This window comes from Sceloporus occidentalis, unplaced genomic scaffold (genome assembly GCF_023333645.1).
Source record: "Sceloporus occidentalis isolate IW3139 unplaced genomic scaffold, rSceOcc1.0.p SCAF_238, whole genome shotgun sequence".
NCBI lineage: Eukaryota > Metazoa > Chordata > Lepidosauria > Squamata > Phrynosomatidae > Sceloporus > Sceloporus occidentalis.
This window is the reverse complement of record NW_028317218.1, coordinates 1,016,699-1,037,788: the sequence shown is the minus strand read 5'-3', so window position 1 is coordinate 1,037,788 and position 21,090 is coordinate 1,016,699. Positions and strand designations below refer to the sequence as shown.

Genomic DNA, 21,090 nt, shown 5'->3' with positions numbered 1-21,090 from the left:
CCCAGAATAGTTGGGGAGAGTTATTTCCATCTCTCCTACCTGTCGCGGTCAATGTGATTCTGTTTGTCTGCGTTTGGCTCGGCTTTCAGCTCACTCTCAGCCATTGTATTTGGGATGACTTTTTCCTATGGTGTCGGCGTATCCTCCTACGTGAGAGTCTAAGGGTATTTGCCCCAATCTCAGGGTAAAGGGGCAGATTCTGGGGTCACACAATCCGGAGAGGACTCCTTCCTATTCTACCCCGCCGTGATCATATATAAGACTCCCAGCTGGTGCTTTAGCTACTGGTGTGTTGTGATCGATATCCCTGCTTGAATGCAGGTGACTCAATTAAGTCTATCTTTAAATAGGAGGTTTCTATGGGGACCGTCAGCAGAGTCATTTGGGAAACACATTTGAAGAAGTCGCTATATAAAGGTTTCACAATGTGCTATTAAAGGGTTATAATTTCAAGAGTCTCAGGGTGACCTCATAGAAGAAGACGGAGATAAGACCTCAGAGGGGGCATCTGTAAGGGGGGTCTCCGCATTCGCTGCTGCGTGGATTAAACTCACCGTGAATCATTTACAATAACGGTTTCTGTTATCCGTTTATATTTGATGTCACCAATAATAATAATAACTGTCATTTCGCTGTTAACCCTACAGTGGCCTCCGAGGTCCCGAAAGCCTCTGCTACTTTATATAATATCTGTGTCGGTCCAATAAAAGTATCAACTTTGAGAAAAGACTACATTTTATATTGGGCTAAAACAGCTACATCTATTTCCCAAGGTGAGGGTTTGAGAGAGTAAGAGAGCAGATCCATTTAAATTTTATCATTTTTTTTTATTTGTTATTATGAATAAAAATAATAATCACCATTTCTATGCTAAAGTTACATTTTAGAATTATTTTTGTTAACGTTGTAATAGTTACATAGCAGGCTGGGCAGGCGGCATCTTTCTGTGGCATGGCATCATGCACTGTGATGTCACAACGAGAATGCTCTCATTGCGACATCATCAGATGCTGCATAAATCAAGCGTTCCATGTCTTCAGCCCTCATTCTGCTCAGTACTGGGTAGGCGATTGGATTGCGAATAACCTCTGGTTACTATTTGGATCCAAATCTTTTTGTGACAACATGCCTCGCGCATGTTCCTTTATCGCTCTGCTGCTATTCTTTACATCAAGCAGCAGAGTGGTTGATTTGTCTGCGGTTGCCCCAATAGGCCCAGCTTCGCTCCCATCCGGTGAAGCCGCCTGTGGGCCGCAGTGCCGCTGCTATGACCAGGTTTTGGCCTGTGTGGGAAGCCCATCTCTTCACCTGACAAAGATCCCTGTCGTCAAGCCTCCACATTACACCTTTAACATCCTGTAAGTAGGGGGACGCGGGGGAGAGACGGACACGTTTGGGGGGCGCTGGTAGAAGGGCCCGGGGGGGGGGTCACGTTATCGGCCGCAAAGAGAATCCTTCTGATTCCGCAGAAAAAGTGACTCTTTTATTTTTTCCTTTTAGTGACTTCAGAAACAACCGGATCTCCACCATTGGGAAGAGCGACTGGGTCTCATACACCTGGACCGAGACCCTGTGAGTCATTTATGGGATTTCTGTATAGAATATTTATTATATATATTATTATATTCCATAAAATGACTATTTACTAATGTGATTGAATCTCGTTATATTGACGAGGATATTAATTCCCCCTCTTTGTCTTTTTAAGGATATTGAGGAACAACGACTTGGAGCGGATCGACGCGGACGCGTTCCAAGGACTTCCGTTACTGAAATTCCTGTAAGTTTGAACCATTCTGAAAACAGAAACATTTGGGTAGGAAGAGGGATATTGCTGATTCCCATCTATTATCGGATAAAATAATATTATTCTGTAACAATTCCTGTTATAATCTTCGGAAAAATCCTCTTCTCTCCCGTTTCAGAATGTTTTGCGTTAATCTTCTCTTTTTGACGCCATTATTGCTGCTCCTTTTCCTTTCGCAGGGATCTGTCCTGTAATATCATCAACGCGATTGAGCCGCGGGCGCTGGAGCCGGTCTCGTTTCTGCTCCATCTGTAAGTGTTTTTTTTTTTTTTGATCGGCTTTAAAAATTTCTATTACTAAATGTTGTTCTAAAATTTTAGAATTCTGCTAATTGTTCCATCACAGGCCGGGCAGACTGCATGTTCCTGCGGAGTCTCTCATGTGTTTTTCATAAAGTGTCTCCCACTCTGTGGATTTAATGCCCCAAAAATGTTTAATTCTTAAAGTTTTAGGCCGTTAGCATTTGTTTTGTTGATTTCTGCGAGGTCTCCCCTCCGGTGATTGCGATTTATTTGTAAACCCTTCTGCTTTATACAGGGATCTGTCTGGAAATACCATCACCAAGATCCAGAACGGGACGTTCAGGACATCGCACGGACTCCAGTATTTGACATACGTGTAAGTAACACGCGTGGGCTAAACCGATTTATTAAAGGGTTTTAACCACTGATACCCTTTAACCGGGTATCAGTGGTATCATGGTGACACGCAGGAGGTAATGGGTTTTTTTTGCTTATTTTTAGGAGTTTAGCCCAAAATCCGCTGCAAGAGTTTAAAGATCCATCTCTCTTCCACATGAAAGGACTGGAACAGCTGTAAGTACCGCACACAGCACTCAGATCTCTCTACCACACACATCACTCTCAGCTACACGTATTACTGCCAGCCGTCGTACACACAGATATCACGCTCAGCCACATACGTCAGGTTTGAAATGCTTAAAAGGCTGAGTTCACTACAACTCCTCGCCGGATATTCCCAAACTGCCCCCCCCGTCACAGTTTCCATCTAATCACAGCTACATCGGTTTATTTACTGTATGGAGCTGTAAAGGGATTGGGGAAATATCCGCTTAATGCTCTCTGTGTTTCTCCGCAGGGATGTCGGCGCCTCCAACATTCCTCCCACGGCTGTTGAAAAACTGATGACGATTCCACCTCATTTGGAAAAAGCGTAAGTAAATATTAAATATGCGGTGATCGGGTCATGTGTTCCGTCCTCATTGCTCATTTTCTCGGGTGCTGCCGCGCATGGCTCTCATCGTAAAGTCTCAGGATAAACCGCGTATTTCAGGACTTTCTGACTTGGGTTCGAGGAAACGTGTCAGCCGTATGATGGGCGTAAGATGCCGGATCTGTTTTTGGTTCCAGTAAAGATTATTATTATTATTATTAATGGGGTAAAGATCCATTGTTAGGACGTTCTATAGATTCTGTGTTTTCTTCTCTCTTTGTAGCGTGTTGCCTCTTCCCGTCACGTGTTGCCTGTGCTTGGCTGAGATGGACTATGGAAAACTTAGTGGATCCGTGGAGATCCACTGTCTCAGCGCCTGTTACGAGGACGCCATGGACTGCGGTGAGTGTCTGTGCCACAGGCATGGGGTGGGGGGGGGGGATTCCCATCGCTGCCCCTACAACAAAAACCTTCCCGGAGGGGTGGAACTCTGTAAATATGCTGATGTTATCTGTTTATCTCCTCTAGGACCCAACGGTAATCCGTTCGAAGATAAGGCGTTCCAGTATTCCATCAGAGAGCACAGAAGTCGCTTTACCAGCACCCTGCGCATCGATCCGGACACCTCACCCCGGACCTGCGCGGAGAAGGAGAGCGAACACGTCGGACCTCCGAAAACTGACCATCATAAACGGAGGGTGAGTGTCCATAACTACCCCCACCCAGTACAAATAACCAACGGGAGAGGCTTTTGGTTGGGGTTAGAGATGTGGGAGGGGGGGCATGCCAAAGATTTTGGGAGGATAATTAGAAAAAGTAGCAATTTGGTTTAAAAGTTAGATTCACTTCCTCCTAGTTTATCAGATTGTAATTAAAGTGAGCGCCCGATCCATAGGAATGATTAAAAATTAGTATAAATTGTATACTATTGTATGCTATTCAAAAGAGAAAGCTCTTTAACGATCCTTTTAAGGGAAATCACTTTATTTTGCCCAACATTTCCCAAAATCTAGATAGAAATCTTTAAAAATGCCAAGTGTTGGGATTTTCATCATAATGTTTTTATCTGGTTTTCTAGCATAAACTCGGCCTCGTGGCGAGAGTCACCATTGAAACGATTTCATTGTTTGCTGGGACTCTGGTGCTCTGCGGACTCCTGTATCTCCTGACGAAGGTAATTGGGATTGTGTTTTATATATCGGGAATGGGGGGTCCCTAATATTCTGGGGTATATGTGCATTTTATTTGATTGGGTTATGAATGAATCTACACATCTCGCCGTTATTCCTTATTTTACACAGAAGTTCACCAGTTTTGACACCGAGGAGCCCCTGGAGATAATCCGCATGGAGGAAGGGCGCAGGTAAATGGCTGGAATCCACGCATTCCGTTTATTTTTTATGCTGTAAATTGCCGTTTTTTTATTATTGATGTTATGGGGCCGGATTCATCAAAGGTCAGAAGAAGTCTACATAGTGGGGGGGTCGGAGTAAGAGCCGAATGTCTGTAATAACCCGTCCGCTCGCGTCTGAGTTGGGTGAGGTTGACTGGCGCTCTTCCTTTTGATCAAATCAAGGGAAGTTGGGTAGCGCCATAGTTTAATAGACTTCTTGGTCAAGGTGAATTTCCACCATTGTGGTCAACGCCATCCGTTCTTTTAAAGTTGAAATGTTAGCCCACCTGTAAACGCTGGGGTTGGTGAGAGACCACCACCGCCTGCTCCTGCCTCAACTACTCATCCACCCTCTGGCCTCGTGGCCGCTAGGCTTTGGCTCTTTCCGGTTATTGCTTGCTTTGGACGCTTCTAGTTTGGAGAGACTTGTAGAAGACGGGAAACGTGGGAACATCATAAACACAAAGTATTAACCAATTTCCATTTTATTTCTCTCCAACAGAGAGGCCGCAACAGATCCGTGAGGAAGACGAAGATCTCAATGAGGAAGAATGAACCTCCTCTTCTCAATGACCACCCATGAAGAAGGACAGTAGTATTAGCGAGTAGATGCAAGGAGTAATCTGAAGTCAAGAAGGAATTTTTTCCCTGTTGTGGTATAATTGGGAATTGCCACAAGTAGGGTTTTTTTCGCCTTCTTTTGGGTCAGTAGGTGTGAACGGCTGAACTTAATTGACTGAAGTCTATTTCCAACCCACTCTACTCTACTACGGAGAACTCTTCCCATTGTAATAAAAACATTTGATTGACGCCAGAATTTGTTCCCGGTTTCTCTTGATTATACCCAAAGGGCGACTTATATACTTTTTGTTTCTTTATGTTGCTTAAGTTTGACTTGTAATGTAACTTATAACACCATATAGAGAGATTGTTTTACTTGATACATTTTTACTGTAGCAACTCCTAAGGTATCTGTGGAGGTGGAACGTTCCTAAACCTGCCAGAACCCGCTGATTGATCGCTACGTCCCAAAATGGTTTCAAATGCCATTTTCCACATCCAGATAACCTTAATAAATAATGAATAAATCATTTAATAAATAATCCATAGTGAGACCACTTAACGGAGCAGTCAGAAGGTGGAGATTATACCGTATCTATATGCCCGTTCCTCTCCATCCCAAATACAATAGGTGAGGGTTCTTCAGACCAAGGGTCAACTGCACTTATTATTATCAGTTATTGTTTTATATGGTGCCATCGAATTCCGTAGCGCTGTACAATGGGCAGACAGGGGACACACAGTTGACGTGATTTGGGATGGATGGACCCAAATCTCTGTTTTCTGAGAATTTTGGGCCGTTTGCGTTCCACGGCAGGCGCCTGGGGAAGTATCTTTTATAGAGTCCGTTGGGAATGGGGGTCCCGTGTTAGATTACTGTAACAGTACCGGAAGATGCGGTAACATTTTGTAAATGCCACTGTCACCTTTAAATAAATATTTTTTGGAATCTTCCCCATGACCTTTAAATGTCTTTACAATTAAGCATCCAGAAACCGCACTGATATTTCCTTTATTATTTAAATTTTGTCTCAAGTCCAAAGAGCTGCTACTCCCTTCGATGCCGGAAAATTCTTTTAATGGGGTAAAAAAAAATAAGTAATTTCAAAACGTTTCTTTCATTGCAACAGTTGGGGTAACTGTAGGGGCACAGACGTGATGTGTGAGCCTCAGCTATTTGTCAACCTCATTCCTATATGAATGTTATGAATAAATGTTTCAGGCGCTTGGTTTTAGTGATGCCTCTGAGCCACGGAGCCCGGCGCGTCCACTTTTCCCAGTACGGCAATCAATTCACCACCGAGCATTTTTGGTTTCACAATATTTCATCCATTGATTTTACTGTCAGAGGGAAAGATCCTCGTTCCACGTGGCATTTAGCAGGACAGGCGAGCCAGGAGGACGAAGAGTTGAAGCCCGGTTACCATGTGGTTGTCCATGCGCAGGGTGGACCGTTTGAGGGCTGTATAATAGCGACTTGTAAAGGTCCCGAAAGTCACTCTTGGAAGTGTCAGTCTATAAATGCAACCTGGGAGTATGGTCCCCTAACACTAAAATGCCCAGATGGGTGCCAGTGCCTTGTGGCACTAACTACTACTTTAAAAGTTCAAGCGGGCAACAATGTTTTCACCCACTGGATGCCAAAGTGAGGGCCAAAATACCCAATGGTTTGGGGTATTTTAGCTGTCTCGGCTCACAGCCCCCATTGGAGGAGTTGGTTTGATCCCCCACTGGCTGACCAACCTAAATATTGTTAAGTCCCAGCTGATGATCGGCAATGCATTCGGTGAGCATTCGGAGACGTTAGTCGATTGTCTTGGGGCAGAGTTGACAACCAAAACTGTATTCTGCTGACCAGATGGTCACTGGCTTGTAGAGGTCTCCTCTGTGACAACCAAGTAGAAACAAGTAGCGTGTGATGCCCTATGACTATGGGTAACCCTGGGGTGCCTGTATCCTGTCCTACACGGTCATGTATGAGATATACTTACCCCCCACTAAATGTAACGGGGGGAGAGTTTGCGTCAGCGGCCAGTGGCACGAATAGTCAGACGATGGAGGTTTTTTGTTTTTGAAGAATGCACATTAAATTACTCACAGAGAGTTAGGGTTATACTTTTATACGCATTCTGCTATTGTAGGACATTAAACTGTAAACCAGAAGCAGCGCATGTTTTATGAACCTTTAAAACCAAAGTTTATGTGTATGATATATGTTGTTTAATCAAAAACTCCGAAAGCACAAAGGCCAAGCTGCCCAAATTCCCAGAACCGGTTGCCCGGCTGGGTGATGCCTACGGGAAAAGACAAAGGCCAACCTTTTAATGCCTCTCTCTCCTTGCACCAACTGTGGCCAAGTATTCAGAGCTATTAAATCTCCCGCAGGCGCTGCAGCCACAAAGCAACTTAATTATGACATTTTTTTCTTCTTTAAAAAAGTGCCAGGCTGGAGCGTTAGAAGCGCTCTAAGGTACAACTTTAAAAAAAAAATAAGATAAGGTTAGATCACAAAGAACAAAAAGTCTTAGTTTGTACTTGGATCGTCTACCGAGCCTTTACTTCTTCCGTTGGGTCTCAAGGGAAATTCAGTATTCGCCGGAATCTAAACCAATGTTTCAGGAACAAAAATATAATTTAAAAAACAAATCCACCGTATATTTGAGGTTGTTTTTTTTTTTCAAGGTTTGTTTACTGAGGCTCCAGTGCCGTAATTACCCTTTAACAGCGTAATGATTCTACTCAAGTGACTTTCCAGTGGGCTTCCAAGTGGAAACATGTGATGCCCCACGAAGCACGGTCAGCACTGGGGTAACTTTCATTCTCTGATTCTACTCTTTTCTAGGAGGTCAGAATGTTTGCTGGGTATGAGGGTATCGCAGGGGTCTACAGCCCTAAAAGCTCCAAATATTGTGCTAGAAACTGCAGGAAGCCCAGACCAGACAATCCCCAGAGTAAACAGAGACACGTGGTGGGAATGTTCTGCCTATTAGTATAACTGCTGTGAAGGCAGAACTTTGAGGACATCTCATCCTTTCTCTCCTCACTCAATGACTCCTCCCATCTCATCCTTTCTCTCCTCACTCAATGACTCCTCCCATCTCATCCTTTCTCTCCTCACTCAATGACTCCTCCCATCTCATCCTTTCTCTCCTCACTCAATGACTCCTCCCATCTCATCCTTTCTCTCCTCACTCAATGTTTCCTTCCATCTCATCCTTTCTCTCCTCACTCAATGACTCCTCTCATCTCATCCTTTCTCTCCTCACTCAATGTTTCCTTCCATCTCATCCTTTCTCTCCTCACTCAATGACTCCTCCCATCTCATCCTTTCTCTCCTCACTCAATGTTTCCTTCCATCTCATCCTTTCTCTCCTCACTCTATGACTCCTCCCATCTCATCCTTTCTCTCCTCACTCAATGACTCCTCCCATCTCATCCTTTCTCTCCTCACTCAATGACTCCTCCCATCTCATCCTTTCTCTCCTCACTCAATGACTCCTCCCATCTCATCCTTTCTCTCCTCACTCAATGACTCCTCCCATCTCATCCTTTCTCTCCTCACTCAATGTTTCCTTCCATCTCATCCTTTCTCTCCTCACTCAATGACTCCTCTCATCTCATCCTTTCTCTCCTCACTCAATGTTTCCTTCCATCTCATCCTTTCTCTCCTCACTCAATGACTCCTCCCATCTCATCCTTTCTCTCCTCACTCAATGTTTCCTTCCATCTCATCCTTTCTCTCCTCACTCTATGACTCCTCCCATCTCATCCTTTCTCTCCTCACTCAATGACTCCTCCCATCTCATCCTTTCTCTCCTCACTCAATGACTCCCCATCTCATCATCTCTCTCCTCACTCAATGACTTCTCCCATCTCATTCTCTCTCTCCACATTCAATAACTCCTCCCATCTCATTCTCTCTCTCCTCATTCAATAACTCCTCCCATCTCATTCTTTCTCTCCTCACTCAATGACTCCTCCCATCTCATCCTTTCACTCCCTACTCAATGACTCCTGCCATCTCATCACATCAGCCGTAAAAGCCAAAGTATTACACTTCTCAAATTAAAATAGAGGCATTCTGGCCAGCCCAACAACATAATCTGTATTCTCCTGTCCGCTTTGTACTGAACTTCTCTTACGTAATATATTTAACGCAGTACAAGCGGGCATAGGTTAAACCCCGTAGGTGATGCAAATACACTGGTTGGTTCAAGCTGTGCTTTAAAGTGTTTTCCCCTGGAGGAGCTGCGGGTCTCAGCTGGATTGCTTTGTGTGAACATAAAATAATAAATGCTAAATTGGCAGACCTTATCTTCAAAGCGCTTCTTTTTCACACACTGAATTGGAAGAAGCAGGCTTTCTACACCTCTGCGAGGGCTGTGGACCACCCTACCTCTGCATTCTCCTGTTTCAGAAGCTTCAGGCATAGCCATGTATCAGTATGGTAGTCATGGAACTGTCCACAATTTTTTTTTGTTCCAGAATTTCGTTATATATAATACCGTTATAGTTTCAGGATCTTTCCAGAGTGACCCCTCTTGTGCCCTCCTGTGGACACCCCATAGGGACCTGTTCCTTTTCTCCAGTCTAAACCATAAATTATATTTGAAATTAGTTTGTGCTTTAAAAGCCATTAAAGATATTTGGGGTGGTCAACAGATGCTACACCCCACCGACTCGGGCACTGGAAAAGTCGAGGGGGTTATTTATTTAGGCAGCGCCATATTAGTTCATAAGCATGTCCCAGAGGCTGGTTTCTGGGGTATGAACAGCAATTATTGTAAAACCATAAACCATCTGAACAGGTTGTATTAGCCACTGAAACCCTCAATGCTAATATTACGGTGCATTGTGTATGTCCTAGAGGCCACAGAGCTCAGAAACCGGCGTCGGATTCCGGCGCACGGTTCTAAACTATTATAACTCTAACATAAAGCAAGAAAGCCGCAGAGAGGGCAGCTCATCAATAACCCGTACCTTAGAGCCAAATCTAGCATTGATAATCTTTATTTAGGAGATCACACAGAAAGCAAATGCATCAGGCAGGCTGCTCGGAACGCGTACGTACACCGGGAAGCCTGACAATTATTCAATAGCTTCTTTTTCCAGCGTCTGCATCAAACTGATTAAGCCTTTGATGGGTTTTATATAGGCTTTTTAGGCAGAAACTTTTTCCCAGCTGGAGATTTCACCCCATCCCGTTGCATAAATCTCAATTACTTTTGCTCCGCTATCAAATATATAGAATTTCCATGAGAAATGTTATTACGGTACGGACTTCGTGTCCACTCCATGGATTCGGGCCAGAATGGGACACCGGGCTGGCGAGTTACGTGCCAATGGCACTTAAGCCTGGCTGTGTACGAGAGCCCTGCCTGGCACAATTATCCCGATTTTCCCTATTTTACTTTATTTCAGTGAGTCTTTGTAATATATTGGCTCTTAAAAAAAGAGGTACTTAGATCTGGCACAGAATTTCAGCGTCACGGAGAAAAGTCCAAACCGTGGAGCTAAGCTAAAAAAGACGTTTAGTGATATCTATGTACACATTCATTTTTGTTCTTGACGCTGGTGGGGGGGGGGGGGTTTGGTCATTTGGCTGAACACATTTCCTTGTATGTGAGATATTTTCAGCCATGGGAAGAAAGTTATGGGGGAGAGATGTCCAATGAGACCTCCATGGCTGCTTCTAATGGCAAGAATTGTCGGATCACGGAGTCGGTGCGGAACAGCAGCTTCTCCTTAAGGCAAGTACTTTCATACGCATTCTATAGTTGGTTTTAAAGGCGTCAGAAAAAGCAAAAAAGCCTGTTTTTTTCCCATGGTTAAATCTGTAGCGGTGTAAGCTTGTAGGATGAGCCGCATCTTGGGTCATATATATATATATATATATATATACATACATATATACGAGTGAATCGTTCTCATGGGAGGTAATTGGCGTGTTGCAAAAGTAAAAAGGAACGAGGGTTAAGGACCTCAGCGAAGGCTCAGATCCATCTCTGTCAGGCGTTTATTTATTAAAGCCTCCCATGGCAAAGGCTGGATGCGTACAGTTCATTACCGGGGGTCTCAGCGATGATTAGGGATTACCCCGTTTTCTCCTTTTATATGTGCCGAATTAAACACAAGGAACCTGGTGGTAGCCGGGACTTCATAAGGACTCGTTAATGGGCTGGATACGACCTTGCGAAAATCGTGTTCTTTTCAATCCCCGGGAGACGCACATAAAACGGGAAAGGAGAAATTCTGTTCATTCAGCAGTCAGATAATTAGCGAAATGCTTTCCCGTCTGAAGCTTGCGAGAGAGAGAGGCGCTGTGGTTAATCAGAATAAGGCCAATCGTGTTGGTGGGATTTGGGAAAGGTTATTAAAACGGACAGCGGCAATGACAATGGAAGGTCACCGCCAATGCCCTCTACGGAAATACGTATTTAGGTCAAAACATAAAAATGTATAAGCATTCATACATTTTGGTGTAAACATTTTGTCCATTGACAGTGATTTATTCTGCTCGATACATTGTAAGCTCATAGGTATACCTGGGTACCCTCCGCGTTTCGCCTGGAGCGGCATTGAGGCCCACCCTATTCCCCGCCCCACTCTCCGCCCACTTCCCCTCCTACCACTATCAATTTTTCTGCTTTTCTTATGTAACATCAGCAGGACCGCCCACTGGGGTTAGCAGAACCGCCCACTAACATCAGTAGACCCGCCCACTGACATCCCGAAGACAAAGCAAGGTCCTCTTCTCCTCCTGTACCAATACGTCCTAATACTGTTAAATATTTCCACTGCCCCCTATAGTAACAGCGCTACGGAGTCTGCTGGTGCCCTATAAATAAACGTCATGTAAAATATAACTCTTTTCTTTTTAGTTCGGTAATTTAAAGTATTATTGTCCGACTTATGGGAAGACATATTTGACATTGAGAATCAATTAAGAGCGCTTTCCATAGGACGGGATTCTAATATGAAGATATTTTTACCTGTAAATCCAGTCTGGTGGATTTTTTTGATTGTAAGCTCATTGAGCAAGGCCCTCCCGACTGTTTTTTCTGTAAATACAAACTGTTATTTGATGCGCTACTTATTTACTGTTTACCTATTGTACAACGCTGTGGAATATGATGGCGCTATATAAATCAATAAATGGTATTATTCTTTTTATTATTATTAATAATTTAGTGTAAAATATAAGGTTTGAGAAAAGTGAAGTCTAACATACTGGAGGTTTTTCTGTTTTTATTTTTAATTAATTTTATCGCACTCTTGTGAGAGACTAATGTGAGCATTAACAAAAAAATGTAAAAAAACCAAAAACCAAAAAAGGGCAAAAATGTATTTCCCAAGCGGTTACCGGGAGACAAGGAACTTTTATCCGATATACACAGCGGCATCGCAATGAAAAGATTGGACGTCCGAAAAAGCAGAAAATCTAAAAATAGTTTAAGATATAAAAAAAACGGGCTGCTTGGTACCTGGCCGGTCATTCATCTTCGTCACCGGAATATTTAAGCTGCCTCAGCGACACAAAAACATCATTAACAAAGAGGAAGAAATTTCCCAAAGGTCTGAAGACGCGAAGCAGGGGATAATCACTTTTAAAAACTTTTTTTTATTCATTTTTTTTTTTTTTAACAAGATTTATCTTTACAAAAGAATCCTCGTATATTATCGTTAGGGAGGGAAGCATAATTTATCAAAGTTTTACTGCAAGTTTGCTCTTTTTTTTTTTTTGGTAAAGGTTCGCAATTCTCCATTTATATTTTATTCTTTTTTAGAACTCTTAAAGATTCCGTCGCGTTATTACAATAGGGGAGAGTTCCGAAATTAATAATATTCGTTTAGATTAATAATAAAGGATTTGACAATAGCAAAAAACACACATTAAGACATACTGGTACAGAAGGAAGCCCTGGTCTTGTGAGCTGACAATCTATTAGGGTGTTGATGGAAAACCTGCATCTTCATACCGCCCAACTATCTTGTTTTTCATGGGACTCTTCTCATTTTTCAGCCGTGTCCCGCCAAGCTCGCCCGCCGTGTGGCTTCATGAAGATCATGGGCCGGTCCTCTGATCTCCCTTGACTTGCCCGGGATGGGGCAGCTGAGACCTCCCTCGCAGATTTTGAAGCTGAGCATCAAAAGGTGTCTCTTAAAATAAGCGGACCCTTAGTATTTTACTCTGATTAAATGACATCCAAGCATCCTGATTGGTGCTTTTTTCTCTGTTATATCACAGCTGAAATCCCTGCTTGAATACAGGTGGCTTCATTCAGAATATCTTTGCCTTCTGACCATTCATGGTTTCCATAATGACCATTTTTTTTGGCTGCCACCATGAAGGAGTCACTGGAATAAAATCTTTGCATCGGTATTATAACACGTCCGAGCTACTTCCAAGGGGGCCGCGCGTTCCATCCCGGTGGGTTTCACTACTCTTAAAGCCAACCAACCAGATATTAAAGACAATTAACCCTCGGCAGACTGGTCACATCTGTGACGAGAGATTAGAAAGTCCATAAGAAGTGGCTGTGAGAGCGGAATTGAAATGTGGCATCGCTAATGAAGGAGGAAGGATTGTTTAATGGGAGAAGCCAGATCTGTCCCTAATGCAGGCTGTTAGTAAGATTAATGAGGGGACTCGATGCAGAGAAGCTACGGTCAATCTTCTCTAATACACCAGCGATGGAGGGAGGGAGCGTCAAGGTGACGGAGACCAGTCTGCGCGCTTTTACAAGGTCAAATACAAACTTTCTGTGTGAAAAAGACCACCGTGTGGACATAAAAACACTCTATCTGTGGATAGATCGTCCCCATCCGGCCCCCGTCTAGTCGCCCGTTTCTCCTGCTGTAAAGACTCAAACCTTAATCAGTCGTTGGCCTCGTCTTAGATTTAGAAGCCGTATGTCTATCCCATGCATGTTTAAATACAAGCATTGTACTAGCCCCTACCACTTCTGCTGGAAGGCTCTGCCATATATCCACCACCTTCTCACTTCTATCCTATTGATTGGCTCCTAGTTGTCACATGGAAAATACAACTGTTCAGGTTGCATACCTCCCAACTGTGCCGGGAAGCTTCCCACTGCCCCACTTTTGCAGGCTGTAGGGATCATGGGACTGGCCCAGGGGGCTCTAAGATCAATGGGGGTCCGTGCAGATCTCCAATGCAGATCCCGCACTTTGTGCTACGCTAAAAACCGAGCACCGCAAAGTGGCTCTCCCCATATGGCGGGACCCGGACCCGCCCACTTACGGCACAAGCCCCACCCACACCTCCTGCCACACCCCCAACACAGGTGTCTCAATCTGGAGAATTGTTTTTCAGAGTCAAAAACGCAGCGCAATAGGCAGGAACTTTCCACTGGTTGCCATGGTGATTGGCCCTCATTTACCACTTAACATTCCAATTTTTTTAATTTTCTTTTTTACTTTTAAATTCCTTGAAGTCTCAAAATCCTAAATCTCATAACAAACTCCATAATACGTTCTCGGCAACATCAGTAACAGAAGATTCTGGTTAATTCCGCAGCACAAGATAACAACTTTGGTAAAAACAAACAAAAAAAATGTTTCTAAAAACAATATAAACAACAAAATAAAGAAATTAAAGAGATCGGAAAAAAACGGGAACTGTTGATCTTACTAAGCTTTTTCAAGTAACTCCGCTGTCAGCTATGTTGGGGTTAATTTAGCTGTTTGCTATGGCAACCAAAAAAAAAATCCTCACTTCTGTTGCCACAGCAACTCCACCCGCTAAAAAAAAAAACCTCCTACGTAAGCAGTCACCTTCCTGGGCTCGGGGAAAATCAACAGCCCTACGATCTGTCTCCGGAAAAACGTTTCTTTATAGCGATTGATATGATTGTTTAACCGTTTATTCGCCGAGCTCATCCAAAAAATGTTTTGTAAAAGCCGCGGGTTCCTGTTTATTTTTTTAGCCGGTGGTATTTAATTTTTTAGAGCGCCTCGTGGCCCCCGGCAGACGGCCGGCTCGGCGTGACTTGTACTTTGCCCGCTTGTTGGTGCTCTAGGGGAAAGATGAATGAACGGCAAATAAAAGTGAAGTGAAGTCAGAGGATCTCCACGGTCAGGCCATGGAACCTGGGACATTTGGGAGGGGAGAGCAAGCGAGAGAGTGAGAGAGCGAGAGACAGCGAGAGCGAGCTTTACTAAGTCCTTTTATGCCATATTTTGAAATATCAGGTATCTGCATAGCGTATAAGCCGTTCTTCTGATGTTTCTATACACATTATCGGGGCTTTTAGGGCTGTAGAACCCTGCGATACCCTCATACCCAGCAAACATTCTGAGCGCCTAGAGAAGAGGGAAGGAGAGGTCTGTGCTCCGCAGAAGGACAGTTGGCAGCTATACTTCATTGTACTTGAGCGACATGTTGTGTATGCTGAGCGTGTTTCACCAGAAGTGTCCTTTTAATGTCACCTCCTCCTCCATGGAAACGCGTTCCACGTGACAAGCAGCAATCCCATGTCTCCGAGTAATGCACCCCTAGGCAGTGGTGCAGCGGGTCCAGCAACACATTCCCCCCACCAATGACACCCATCGACTTCTCACTATGGCGAGGACAGCGGGGGGGGGGTATAAACATTACAACAGCAGCAGTTGTAGGCTCTTCAACGTTCTAACCCCAATGCCAACATGGCTACATTGTTTCCGGTTCCGAATGGTTCCTGCGCTCTCTGCGAGGTCATGAAGCCCTGTCGGCCGGCCAGTTTAAGCTCAGCATTACGATTCTCCTCTGCAGTATTTAATCTGCTCTCCCCCCTCTCTCTCCTTACAGTACTTGCAAAGTCATAATTATGTCAGGAATAATAGCCCGGTCTTGCAGAACAGCAGCATCCTGCGCAGACACTTCCTACTTAACTGCAACTCTGGACAGTCTGTTAATCATGGCGCTGACGCGTGAGCCGAGACGGGGGGGTGGGGGGTGATCTGCGAACGCGCTGTTATCCATAACACGCCGGCCTCATGTGGTCTGCTTTCCACGGTGCTCCTGAGAACATTCTCTTAGATTTATCAGAGGAGCAAAGTGTTTGACAAAAGATAATTCTACAAAATGCTGCCAGGTTAAGGGATTTCAGTAGGACGTCCTGCCGTAAAACACGCGAGGCTAGTTTAACGAGATTGGACAGGATGTTATAATGAAGAAAAAATCATCTGAACGTAACCTTCCTATAGGTACACCTCCCAAGTGACCCCGATTCATTTGGCCAGTTCCCCTTTCTGCCTCAAATACGCATGTCTCTTTCTCCTCCCCTGATGCCCCTCTCTCCTCCCCCGATGCCCCTCTTTTCTAGGCGCTCAGACTGTTTGCTGGGTATGAGGGGATCGCAGGGTTCTACAGCCCCAATAATGTGTATAGAAACAGCAGGAAACAGCTTCGTAAATTAAACGTTGTAAATAAAACCCATTATTTTGGTTCTAAACGCCCCACTCAGTTACATAAATAGCTGCCAATAGGTCACAAAGCCACATAAAAAGTCCTGATAAAGCCCTGCCCTTACCCCCTAAACAACAAGTGTCCCTCTGTGTCCACCTGACCTGGGATGTATGCTGTAAAGTCCACCTGTGTAGCGGAAATTGTTGAAATAAAAGTTGGAAGGAGAAACGTAGGGGTGATGATGAGGAATGGTGGGGAGTTGTGTTGATGGAGGACCACAGAATAAAGGATGATCCGAGTGATCAGGGAAGGGGGTGTTCCACAGTTTGTTTGAATTCTAGAGTCCGGCTTGGAAGCAATGCCTGGCCTGGGACATACGAGACGCGTTTCGCCAGGAGGACTACCCTTCTGTTCTGAGGTCCCCGAAGCGCAGCGAGCCGTCCTTGGCAGAGCCGTTGCCCCGTACCAGCGCGTGCGTCTACTCCGATCAGCGTTACTTTGTGAAATGTCACAGCGTGTAAATGGCGTGTCCCGGCACACGCTCATCACCCATCACATCAGCTGTCATCTCCTCGCTCCGGGGCCGGGGTCCTGGAGGTCCTATAACAAGGACAGCTTGACCCCGGCGATCTCTGTTTGCAGGGAGCCGTGCAGCTTTCTCCCCCGAACCTTTAACGGTCCTTTGAATGTCAGGGCGTTGATCAATATGTACACAGAGCAGAGAGAGGAACAGATGAGCTGCTCTCGGGAGCTCCTCCATCACAATGACTCAATGGGCCTGATCTACTTAACGCAATACCGAGCCGTTACAACATTCCACACAATCGCATTAGTATCTTTACTCCAGCCATCATATGGACTTTAATGCATAGCACAGCTGAGTGGTCCCTTTAAATTGTGTCCCTTTTGTAAATACATGGGGGGGGGGTTGCTGTAAAATCTTGCTTTCTCACCCTAAGAAATTCTTCATATTTCTAGCATTTGTGTGAATCCCCTCCGGCAGAAAGAGCAGTTTACAAAAGGCTGGAGATTTCTGGTGTTTTTACCCCAAAAAAGCCACTTACCCTGATAGAAACTATACATTGTAACACTGTTGGATACCCAAACCCAATAATGTTTGCCTTATTGAGGTTTGTGGCCGGGAACAATTAATTGTCATGTGATTGAATAACAGGCAACGATAGGTTGTTGCCACAGAAGCCGAACAAGCGATTAAAACCTTGCAGAAGAAATAATAAAATGACAGATCCTAGTAACATAAAACCTGCCGGCAGATCGGCCCCACCCGGCCCCCGTCTAGTCGCTCGGTTCTCCTGCTATAAAGACTCAAACCTTAATCAGTCGTTGGTCTCGTCTTAGATTCAGGAGCCGTATGTCTGTCCCATGCATGTTGAATACCCTCACTGTATTACCCGCTACCACTTCTGCTGGGAGGCTGTTCCACTTATCTACCACTATCTCAGTAAAGTAAAAACCTCCTTTGATTCCATCTCAGCCTCTGACCTCCTAATTTAAGATTCTGGCCTCTTGTTCTAACGTTTCTCCTCTTTTGAAATGAACCCCCCTCCTGTACTTTGTTGAATGCCTTTAGTATTTAAATGTTTCTATCGGTTAATGTTCATTTGTTTAGCCTACCAGAGAGGACAAAACTCATCACTGATTTTTTTCGGACGACTCAGAGGAACAAAGTCTTGTTATCTTTAAGAAAGGCCAATTCCTTTAGATTTTATTCCTGAAGCTGCGGTCTGATATCTGGCAGGAGAGAAGAAACTCATCACAGAAGCTCTAAATAAGAAGAAAATACATCTAGCAGGGAAAAAAAGGAATTATAAATCCGCTGGCATCAGTCTGCTGGGAGAACCCCGGCTGATTTTTAATTCTGTCCGCAGCACCTGTTCAGAGATTGCGGGGGGGGGAAGCTGAGCGGGGACGGACGCGGTCGGGGGACCGGCTATGAAGGACACGGGCACGGGGTGCAGGGGTGTAAAGGTTCGCAAAGAGCAAAGAAGAAAAGAAAGAAATTGGCAAACAGCAAGGAAAAAAAGGGACGTCGAGTCGATGTGTAAATTGATTCTGGAGAGAGGGAGACAAAAGGCAAAGGACTGGCATCGGCTTCATAGCAGGACGCATCCTAACCACTGTATCCAACGGATACAGTAATATACCCCGACACTGTATACACTAATATAACCCCCGACACTGTATACACTAATATAACCCCCGACACTGTATACACTAATATAACCCCCAACACTGTATACAGTAATATAACCCCCAGCACTGTATACAGTAATATAACCCCCAGTGCTGTATACAGTAATATAACCCCCAGTGCTGTATACAGTAATATAACCCCCAGCACTGTATACAGTAATATAACCCCCAGCGCTGTATACAGTAATATAACCCCCAGCACTGTATACAGTAATATAACCCCCCAGCGCTGTATACAGTAATATAACCCCCAGCGCTGTATACAGTAATATAACCCCCCAGTGCTGTATACGGTAATATAACCCCCAGCGCTGTATACAGTAATATAACCCCCAGCGCTGTATACAGTAATATAACCCCCCAGTGCTGTATACAGTAATATAACCCCCAGCGCTGTATACAGTAATATAACCCCCAGCGCTGTATACAGTAATATAACCCCCAGCACTGTATACAGTAATATAACCCCGAGCACTGTATACAGTAATATAACCCCCAGCGCTGTATACAGTAATATAACCCCCAGCGCTGTATACAGTAATATAACCCCACAGCAAACATACCCTCATACCCAGCAAACATTCTGAGCTCCTAGAAAAGAGGGGCATCAGGAATTGGGGCACAAAGAGGGACTGGTCATAAACAGGGACACTTTGGAGGTATGAGAGACAATTGTTTCAATGCAAAGACCGTAATTGTAACAAGAAGATATTAAAGTATAATTTGTGTTAACGCCTCGGCCCCCGGGAGCCAGTGACGGGGTACGGCTACCCCCGCCAGAGGTATGTCCTGTCATCGTGTTCGCGCCTCGCACCCTACAAGCCCCGCACATAATTACGGCAGAAAGCCGGCAGCCGCCACATCATCCTTCAGGGACAATCAATGAACCAGCGCCCAAACACGGCTGACCTTTTGTGATATTTATGATGGCAGAACGTGTTGTTAGCGCCGTCTGAGCTCTTGACAGGCGTGTGAACAGGTGCCGCGCGCTCCGATTCACTCCGAAAATTATACGGATCTATTGGAATCCGCATCATCGCGTTCCATCGCACGCGCTGACGCCGCCGTGGCACATTACCGATATCTACGGCTCGTGGAAAACTGGGCTTAGCCTGGAAAATATCTCATCAGAATCTCTTCTAAAGGAAAAATAATGATCGGGATACATGGGAGCGCTTCTAAGCCGAGATGGTAAATCCAAGTATGGTTAAAAAAATAAGAAAGAATTCTTCTAATTATTTATTATTTATTTTATTTACATCCAAATGCTTTAAACGACCAACGGCGGGTACATGATTCGTGGGGGCGTGGCTAGGTTATAATTTTCTTATCTTTAATTAAATGGTTATTTTTTATTTTAGTTAAATTCTCCGTTGTAATTCTGCATTGAATTCCATAAAATATGGTAAATACCATCCAGGCAATGGCTGCTCTGCCTTCCGCTTCCTTTAGTTGATTTTAGCACCAAATCGTCACATTCCGCTTTTGTGCTCGCGACCGTAATTGTTCTTGTTCAAACAACTCTATCCGCCTTAAAAACGAATGCCCTTTTGAAAATGTGATTTTTTTCCTTTATTACTATCAACCACTTTTTTGTTAAATGTCGGATGCTTTAATTAATGCAAATGCAAGAGACAGAATAAAAAATAAACTTTACTTAATGATTAGTAAATTAATGAGCCAGCGCGGCCGGCCGTCAGGAAATTACAACGTACCTTTCTATAAGCAGCTACCTGCTAAAGAAAATCACGGGAGTTTGTGTTAGTTCAATAAAAGTTGGGCTGGCAAAGGAAAAAAAAAACAGCATCCAGTGGAAGCAAGATGAGTCTTAAAGGCGGACTCCCTGTTTAATGCATATTGAAGCCTGTTTTGCATGGACTCCATCGCAATTTACGGCATGCAAATCGGTGCAGGCATTCTTTAGTTATTGGAGTTAGAAAGTGAGGCTTCTGTCTCCATTAACTCCGCCCCCCAGCTGCCTGTCATGAAAGCAGGAAGCATTCTTAGGTACAAATCCTGCACATGCTCAGTAGCTCAGCTAAAAAGGAGTAGGAGGAGCCAACCGGATATATGTTATGCGAACACTAATGTTTTCTTAGCACTCGTGTGATCGGCTGCTGCTACTCCCATTGTTTTCAGAAGAAGTTCAGCAGGCATTGACCTCATTGAGAGCTACTGAGCATGTGCAAGAAGTACACTTCCTGCATACACTTCCTGGTTTCAGTAGACGTGGCTGGGGGAGGAGTTAAACGAGGACGAAGTAACGAAAGAAACTCTGCCCCAATTTCTGCTAAAACGCATTGGAGTCCATGCAAAACAGAGCCTGACATGCATCTGCTGTCCCAGGCATTGGTCGTCCAACAGACCATGATTGGCAGGTTTTCCAATGTGGGCACCATGCGCAGAATAACAAGAAACATCACAAGGCTTCGGACATCTAGAGTGCAAGCTTTTCTACCGAAGCAGACAGTGCTTGTGGAATGGGGGGGCTCCGGGAGTGAAGTGGAGTTTTAGTATAAGGATGTGATATTT

The 21,090-nt window shown here is 44.4% G+C and overlaps 1 protein-coding gene across 3 annotated transcripts in view; it reads right to left on the bottom strand.

The window, feature by feature from the left end:
* Positions 1 to 21,090, bottom strand: part of LOC149276469 (xylosyl- and glucuronyltransferase LARGE1-like) — an 87,733-nt gene that overhangs the window by 18,252 nt on the left and 48,391 nt on the right. The gene's annotated exons all lie outside the window — the stretch shown is intronic.